Source organism: Mytilus edulis, chromosome 14 (assembly GCF_963676685.1).
Source record: "Mytilus edulis chromosome 14, xbMytEdul2.2, whole genome shotgun sequence".
NCBI classification, from domain to species: Eukaryota; Metazoa; Mollusca; class Bivalvia; order Mytilida; family Mytilidae; genus Mytilus; species Mytilus edulis.
The window spans coordinates 57,694,663-57,704,045 of NC_092357.1; the positions used below are offsets into that span (position 1 = coordinate 57,694,663).

At 32.0% G+C, this 9,383-nt stretch overlaps 1 long non-coding RNA gene across 1 annotated transcript; it reads left to right on the plus strand.

Moving 5' to 3' along the window:
- The first annotated feature begins 360 nt into the window (after positions 1–360).
- LOC139503145 (uncharacterized) lies at positions 361–8,352 on the plus strand. Its single transcript, XR_011659040.1, has 3 exons — positions 361–460; positions 4,041–4,146; positions 8,288–8,352. It is a non-coding gene; the product is annotated as an uncharacterized lncRNA (long non-coding RNA).
- Positions 8,353–9,383: the final 1,031 nt, after the last annotated feature.

A 9,383-nucleotide genomic window follows, 5' to 3' on the forward strand; every position in this document is an offset into this window, starting at 1 on the left:
TGAAAAGGAAAGATAAGGTTTCTCTGCCTATAGTGTAAAATTCATTAACGTGGAATATATTTTACCAACGAATCTCGTGAAATTGACAGATACATTTTCTAAATTGTGCACAACACAAAACACCTCTCTTTCAAAATCATAAATTGAACTGTATCGAGTTGAAGAAATAAAGTATTGCAGTCGATACAGGTGTATAATTTATTTATTTCTATCAATGAAAAATCATTCTATATATAAATATCACAAATATCATATACCACCTGATTCGTGTGTGATTGAAATATCGTAAACTGTTGAGTTATTTAGATTTACTGAAGTGTATCAATGTTTGTTTGACAGAATAATTTCTTCGTTGTCACTGTACATTTAAAAGCGTCGTGAGGAAGATTACTTTATTTTTGGAAAATAATATCTTAGTAAATTTATTTCCGAAGTGAATACTTATTCATTGCAGACATTGGTAAGTTACTTAAACATTAAGCTACGACAATGTCTTCATTAAACGTTTATATTTGTTCTTTATAATGTGCATCCTTTAGTTCTATACTAATCAACATTATGTATGATGTACATCATCGTTTTGTACGTAGTTGTTTATACTCCAGCTTAACAGTAGAGTGAAAGATAATTGATATATAACCAGTACATGACCTTGATCTAGTTTGTCATCGTTGACATTCATTAGTAGTTTCTTAGGCTTGTTGTCTGAGCAACTCTCTCCTTTCGTAGTTTGGCTTGTTGTCTGTGCAGCTCCCTCCTTTCGTAGTTCGGCTTGTTGTCTGTGCAGCTCTCTCCTTTCGTAATTCGGCTTGTTGTCTGTGCAACTCTCTCCTTTCGTGGTTAAGTATGTGTCTTACAAGTGTGTTGTATCTATGGTATTGCCTAAAACTGTCTTCCTTTTTCTGACTGATGATTTTTCTGTGTTCCAATTTATGTATAAGGTTACTGCCTACAGCTTTTGAACCAAGACTTTCCAGAGTTGAAATCCTCCGTTTATAATATTAACGGACGCTATCAAGAGTTTGTTGTCCGTTATGGAATATCTTAAAAGTAGGTGACGACGGGTTGGTTTCAATTATCGCTAGCATAATCCTGTGCTCAGTTTATAGTCTTCTTCGTATTGTTTTGTTTGCTGTTCTTGGTCGTTTTGTCATTTTGCTATGGCATGTTCAGTTTAATTTCACCTTACATGTTTGAATATTGATATGGTATCTTTCGCCTCTATTTTTAAAGATGTTAATAAGATATTTCCATTATGACGTATTTCATGATGTTATATCAACTAGCCGTTAAAAGCTTGATAATCATCAATTGACTTTAAAAAATTAGGAAGGGTACTCGATTATGTTTTTTTTTATGCAAATGATGAAACAACTATACCTTTGATTGATTGCAGAACAATGTTTAAATGGCTGCAACTTTGGTTGTATCTTTTTTTATGCCAAAGTTTTGTTTATTTGTCTTGTTTTTTTACTGGTGTTTTTTTTTTGGTTATGTACGTCATTCTTTTTTTCTTTGGTTTAACTCACGTTGTATTTCTAATTTTATTTTTTGAAGTCAATATTTCTTTGTAGAATTTATATCGACATATAAAATGCAAAGGTACAATGTAGTAAAGATAAATATGTAATATTTCACCGATACTTTATATGAGGTTTTCTTTTTAAAAGATTCGTCCTTATAACTGTCCTCAGAAGTTTAAATGACTGAATAACCTCTTTTGTCAATCACTTCTTTTGTGCATTCTATTTTAAGGTGAATAACATAGCAACCCACTGTCGTTTATTTAAGATAGACATTTGATACTCTGTCTTAACATTAATGTCCTTCAAAATGCATCGGTTGAATTACTTTACTGATATAATGATAAGATAAGCTCTTTAAATTTACAAAGTCAAGTTTAAAAGGAATTCTTCTTTTAAACATTTAAATGATTTTTGTCGATCTTCATTTTTTTCTAATACACATGTTCTAGCGCTGTAGTTTTATGTTATTTATGTCTTGGCGTTATTGAATATCAGTTATAGAAAAAGTTCAATACGCATGTCTTCCAGGTTAATAACAATTATCCATACATACCCAGTGAACAAACTTAAATCAACTGTCATATTCCTATCATGGTAAAATATTGCAAAAGTAATAGTCTGTTCTGAATTATAGTTCGATGTTCTCTGTACCATGAGTTATTATTTTATATAAAGATAAAAACAAGCATAAATGACAAAAATATCGACAGCAATTGCATTTGTACCGCTCTTGTGTTTGACATTTGTGAGTTAACACAAGGAGTCAAAAGCTTATTATAAAGTGTAATACATCAAACAAGTGGAAGTTTGCAGTTTAAAGTTGTTTTTTTTACTACGACAAAACTCAGATTAAATTTTATTCTAGGTGGTGTCACTTTTACATTCGTGGAGTTTTGCCCCTTCGTCAATGAAGACAATGCTTTATTTTTAGTTTCTATTCCCTCTTTTAGTTAATATTACACATAAGTCATGAAACTAAACGGTGGCCCATACACACATTCTTCATTTATTTCTGTCCTGAATCTGTATTTGTTTCTGGTAAAATTAATTTGGTTCTGTTGATGCCATTTGAAAAGTTATCCTACCATCATGAAATATTGATTCACACTGTTATAAGAATATCCTCGAATGCTTTAGGTAAGGGTTGTAATAATGTATTATATACTTAACTAAACAAGTTTAGTAAGAGTTGATAGATAGCTACACTCCCTGCTTTCATCTGCTAAGTATTTGCACTTTATAGTACATTTGTTTTTATTCTACAACAATATATCACATGCTGTTAACAGATTTCTTCACTGATACAGCTATTTCAGTAAGGATCACTGTATGTTCGTACCTTAAGACCAGGGTATCTTCAGATAGTATATTTATAATTTTGTAAGTTTATATATTATATGTCATTAATACATTGTTCATCATTAGTACATCATTTATCTTTAATACAGTACTTCTCTATTATTTTACAATCATAACTCTGAATATGAACTTTATATATATCACAGTAGCATGGTTTCGAATCCCGGCGAGGGAAGAACCAAAAATTTGCGAAAGCAAATTTACAGATCTAACATTGTTGGGTTGATGTTTAGACGAGTTGTATATATATATAATATATATATATATTATTACTATCTGATAGATGTTGAAAATAAAACAGAATAACGGGTTATTTAAGCGTGTTCCGAATTTGGTTTGTATAGTACATTTGTAGTTTGTTTGTTGTTTGTGAAGAAGTAGCAAATACCAAGCTCCAACATTTAACGAAGAGAAAACAACTGTCATATTGTTTAACTTGGTAAAGAAGTGTAAAATCAAAAGTCGTTTCCGAATTTAGTCAATAAATATATATATATATATGCTATACTACTGCATCGAGTGTGATACGATATTTATGCAATCGAGACAGTTAATTTTTCACATTTAAAACGCGAAGCTCACCAAGTGTATGAAATATCTAAATGTAACTATATTTAGAGTTGATAAATGTTGTATTGCAAGAGATTTGGTGTTGTCAGTGTTTCTCTTATGATTTTAGACGATATGCAGGGGGAAAAAAATCCTGTTCGAATGATTTTAAAAGGATTTTCTTTCTATCTGACGTCATCAGACATGGTTGCTTTTTTCATGATGTCACAATAGGGAATTTAGAAGGATGCGAAAAAAAAAATACCAATGAGGAACTTAGATTAATCGATACCACATGTTGAGTAAATAAAGATAATCAACAGTTCCAGATAAAGATAAATCTGGGAAAATTAGAGAAACACGTACAGATGAAGCTTCATGTCCTCTGTACAGGGTGCTGTTCTTTTATATAAGAAGAAATACTAGCATTAATCACAAAATTATCGACTTGGTGGCAATTGACTTCGTACTGTCCTTGCGCTTTAATTTTTGGTAAGGTTACACAAGGAGTCAACTGCTATTTATAACTTGTCTAAAATCAATCAAGGGTAGGGTGTATAATTCAATATTGTTCTTTTATTTTAATAAAACCCAAATGTATTTCAGGTAAAATTGATCTTGTCTTGTTGATGCAACTCAAAAGTCCTCCAACCATACTACATGTATACCACTGCTCTATATTGCCATTACGATATTTCCTTCATTGAATGAGGTGAGTTTTGTTATAATATTTTGTACACTTCAATAAATAAACTTATGTCTGCGCTTTCTACACGCAGCTGACCAGTATTTCCTCAATCTCCTAGCGTTAAATGCTTCATACTTTCTTGAGAAGCAATCAATAACTATTACATCAAAGGTATGGAAACAACTGTCATATTCCTAACTTTGGGAAGTTATTTGTCTTTCTGAACTTGACAAATATAGTTTCCTATCCTCTGTAAATGATGTCATTCTTTTATGTCAGGATAAAAACTAGCATAGACTACAAAATTATCGACGTGGCGGTAATTGGCTTTGTACTGGTCTCGCTTCACATGGAATACAATGCTTATTATAATATATCTAAAATCAATGAAGTGAAAGAGTTTGGTTTCAGGTAAAATTAATTTAATTTCATCTTTTGGATGCCATTGAAAAATTCTTCCTATCAACCTGTGATATTATTTCACACTGTCATTAAAAGACCTCCTTCATTGATTTAGGTAAGTGTTGAAATAATATGCTATAATCAAATGAATAAGTTCATTATATTTGAAAGATGGCTGCACTGTTTGCTTACAGTTGACCAATATTTTATCTTACTTTTAAATGCATCATGCTTTTGTGGAGAACAAAAAATACCAATGTCAAAGTTCAAACCTATCAAAAGAATGGAAAACAATTGTCATATTCCTATTTAACGTGGTAAGGTTTTGTAAGATCAAATAATAGCTATTTCTGAATTTGATCAATATATAGTTTTAAGTGCTTGTACACGGTGTTTTAAACAAAAATAATAAATGATGAAAAGTAGCATAAATGACAAAAATATGGAATTGGCGGAAATAACATTTTCACCACATACTGCTTTGATTTTTGCAAGGTTTCCACAAGGAGTTCAATGCGTGTTATAACTTGTCTGAAATCAAACGAGGGGGAAAGTGTGAAGTTCATTTTTTTTAAATCAAATATTTATTTAAGGTAAAGATGATTTGTTCCTGTTGATGACATTTGAGGAATCTTGCTTCCATACTGTACCACTGTTCCACACTGTCATTTAGAGATCACTTCCATTGATTTAGGTAAGGGTTGTAATGATATGTCATATACTTCAATGGATAAGATTAAAAACAATTGATAGATGTGTGCTCTCACTACTTGCAGCAGATCGGTATTTTTTCTTACTCCTACATGCGTTATGCTTAATAGAGAAGCAACTTGACTCTACAATATTTCCTCTGTTTATGTGTCGTTCTATTGATAAGATTTTGACAAAGATAATAATTTGTCTGAACCCTAAACAAGGGAATGGTGTGCTATTTTATGTTTATTCATTTAGAGCACCTATAGTGATCAGTCTGTCCCCTCTATATCTAGAAAACCGTTATGATTTCTTGACATGTATATTACAATGTATTAACTAACTCTGCTTCATATTTCGACCTTTTTTTCTCGAAATGACTACTGATGGTAGGTTGAAAACCAAAATTTATGACAAACGCGATGATTTTAATTTTCCTGTAGTCAACTTTTCATTTCTGTGTAGCAACATCCCAGCGGCACCATCATATGGAGAATATGTGTCTCAATTGATACGCTACTTTAGAGCTAGCTCAAAGTACGTTGATTTTGTTGAACGATGAATACTGCTTTCTGAAAAATTGTTAAGGCAAGGCTATGAATCAATCAAATTAAGGTCATCATTCAAGAAATTTTACGGTCGCCATCATGAGCTGATTGGCCATTTTGACAAAAGTGTGTCAGAAATCATATCTGATATTCTTTCTCAGTCATAACAGCCTTCCATCCTTACCTAACTGGACATAGAAATAACGCGCCGGTGCCGTATACGGTACCGGAAATGCTTACCATTCCGGAGCTAGTGATTTCACTCCAGGTTTTTAGTGGAGTTTCTTATTTATTATTTATAACTGTTGATGTAAATGTCCTTTGGTTTTTTTAGTCTTTGTTTACTCCTTGGGTTTTGATTGTTATTGTCTAACTCCAGAGGATGTGTCATAATAATTGTACAACTTCCTACGTGAACGTTCAAGGTCTAAAACGTTGTTTTCTGTTTACAACCATATGTCCTACGATAAATATCGCGGCTGCTCTATATCTTGAGAACATTATGATTTCAAAGTTTATATTTGACATGTATAATAACCAACACCAGAGGTGTGTCATAATGTAGTAACAACTTCCTATGTCAAAGATCAACGTCAAAGAAATTAGGTTCAGTTGATCACCTCATTTCCTATGGTACAGATAATGTCTGCTCTTTTTATCTTGAGAACCTTGATGATTTACACAGTTTACATCTAGAAATTGATAATGAGGGTTTGTTGAGAACAAAACTTTATGTCAAAAGAGATGATTTCAGCTTTCTAATTGTGAACTTTCCATTTTAAGTAGCAACATTCCAGCAGCAACTGCATACGGGGTATATATCTCCCAATTTATACGATATTCCCGTGCTTTGTATATCCTATCATGATTTTCTTGAAAGAGGGTTGCTGCTCACAAGGAAGCTTTAACACGACGAGATCCAAATGGTGAAGTTGAAATCATCCCTTCGTAAATTTTACGGACGCCATCACGAGTGGGTTGACCGTTATGGAATAACCGTGTCACAGATGATATCGGAAACGTTCTTAACGTCGTAACTACATCCCCTTTCCTTTCATGAATGTGACCTCACGAATTAGACTTTACTGGATTTGTTATAACATGAGCAACACGAAGGGTTCCAAATGTGGATCAGGATCTGCTTACCTTTCCGGAGCACCTGAGATCATCCCTTGTTTTCGGTTGGGTTCGTGTTGCTTATTCTTTAGTTTTATATGTTGTTGCATGTGTACTATTGTTTGTCTGTTTGTCTGTTTCCATTTTTAGCCATGGCGTTGTCAGTTTATTGATGAGTTTGACTGTGCCTCTAGTATCTTTCGTCCTTTTGTATTCCTGACATGTAAATTTACACGGACTAAATGATGTTTTGTAATGTATATGCATCTTCCTTGGCCAAATATAACAGTTTAACCAAAAGGAAATGAATAAAATCACTATCAGCACATAACGAGACTATGTAATAACTTTAAAAAAAGTGCTTCATATCAGAATAACTATATAGATTGTTACCACACGGTAATTGAAGCTTATCATTGTCATTGTAGTCTTTAACATTAGCTTCATAATTCATCTATATGTCTTTTTCCATCAATCCATACAAGTGACTGCTTATTTGTGGTGTTATTATTTTGAAAGATAAAAAGAAACCAATTAGATAGGGAGATTGGACACACAACAATTTTAAACCAATCAAATAATTCTATCTGATGTATTGTTGTCGAGCCAAGGACTGCCGATGTATGGATTTTCACATAAAGTGTTTTAAAAGTAAAACAAGAACAATGTAATTTAGTAAATGCAGATACAGTAAAAAGATCCTACTAATTAAATTGCATAATTCTGGCTTGAAAAGTAATTACAAACAACCTTTGTCTGTTTCAGGAACTTTTTTTTCCTTGATATTATATTTCTAAAATTAAGGGTAAAGTGCTTCCGGTGTACTATTTCATAGCACAGTGACATGTAACCTGCAGTAAGTTATCGCACCACTAACATATGTTATAGTCAAATTGTAACCCATCACAATTATATGTAGTTCAATCATATATATTTATTTCAGGTAAAATTTATTTGATGTCATTAGCAAAGTCCTCCCATTACGCTGTACCGTTGATCAACACTGTCATGTAAAGATTTCCGTCATTGATTTAGGTAAATGTTGTAACAATATGGGTTATACTTCAATGAATAAGCCTAAATAGAATTGATAGCTCTCTGCAATCTATGTTATATCTAAATTTGTGCTGTTACTCATGTACATGTTTCCTGATATATGAAAAATCACCAAATATCAATGAAAAAGCTCAAACCCTTCACGTAAATGTAAATGTCATATTCCCAACTTGGTAAGGTATTATAAAATCAAAAGCCTTTTTCTGAATTTAGTAATTTTTATTTTCTAAACTCTACAAATGGTGCCATTTTTTTTTTATAAAAGTATCAAAATTAGCATCAATCACAAAGAAAAAGAGGAAGAGTGTGCAGCTCAATGTATCTTTTATCCAATAAAATATTTGTTTCAGGTAAAATTAATGTGGTCCTGTTGATGCCATTTGAAAAGTCCTACTACCATACTGTACCATTGATCAAGACAGTCATGTAAAGATTTCCGTCATTGATTTAGGTGAATGTTGTAAAAATGTGTTAAATACTTCAATGAATAAGCTTTAAAATAATTGATAGATCTATGCACTCTCTGTTGAATCTAGATATGTGCTGTTACTCTTTAAAATGGTTCCTGCTATGTGGAGAAGCAGCAAATATCAATAAAAAAGCTTAAACCCTTAAAACGAATGTAAAGAAACTGTCATATTCCCTACTTGGTAAAGTATTGAAAAATCATTGGCCTTTTCTGAATTAAGCAATTTTAATTTTCTATCCTGGTGTAAACTTTTTTATAAAAGTACCAAAACTAGCATAAATCACAAAATTATCGACTCTGCCACATTTCCTTTTCTTTATGTACCCCTCTTGTGCTTAGATCATGGTAAGGTTACAAAAGGAGTCAAATGCTTATAGCTGCTAATAATATTATTATTGTTTGACGTAAATTTTACATTGAGGTTCTGAAAAAGGAAATCACCAATTCACCAACATTCCAACTGACTCCATTTTCAGAAAACGAAATCTGTAACAAAAATAAACTTTTAGCCACCGCTTTACAAGCAGAGCCAAATACAATGAAAGTCCCAACAATGTATTGGCTTCCGAAGCTACACAAAACCCCTTACAAATATAGATTTATTTCGTCTTCAAGCCATTGTTCAACTACTAAATTGTCTATTCTTCTTACCAGCACACTTGGTACAATTAAAAACCTTATAATAAATTGTTCAAATAAGGCCTTCGAAAATAGTGAAATAAATTACTTTTGGAGTGTCAAGAACTCGTTGGAAGTACTTGATAAATTGCATGCTTATAATGGTGATTTTGAATCTATTCAAAGTTTTGATTTTTCTACCCTGTATACCACATTGCCTCACATTCTCATTAAGAAAAAATTCACACACCTAATTAAATGGGCATTCAAAAAATCAGAATGTGAATATATATGTTCAAACTCTTTTAGGTCATTTTTTAGTAGCAATAAACAAAAAAACTATGTTAATTGGACATACT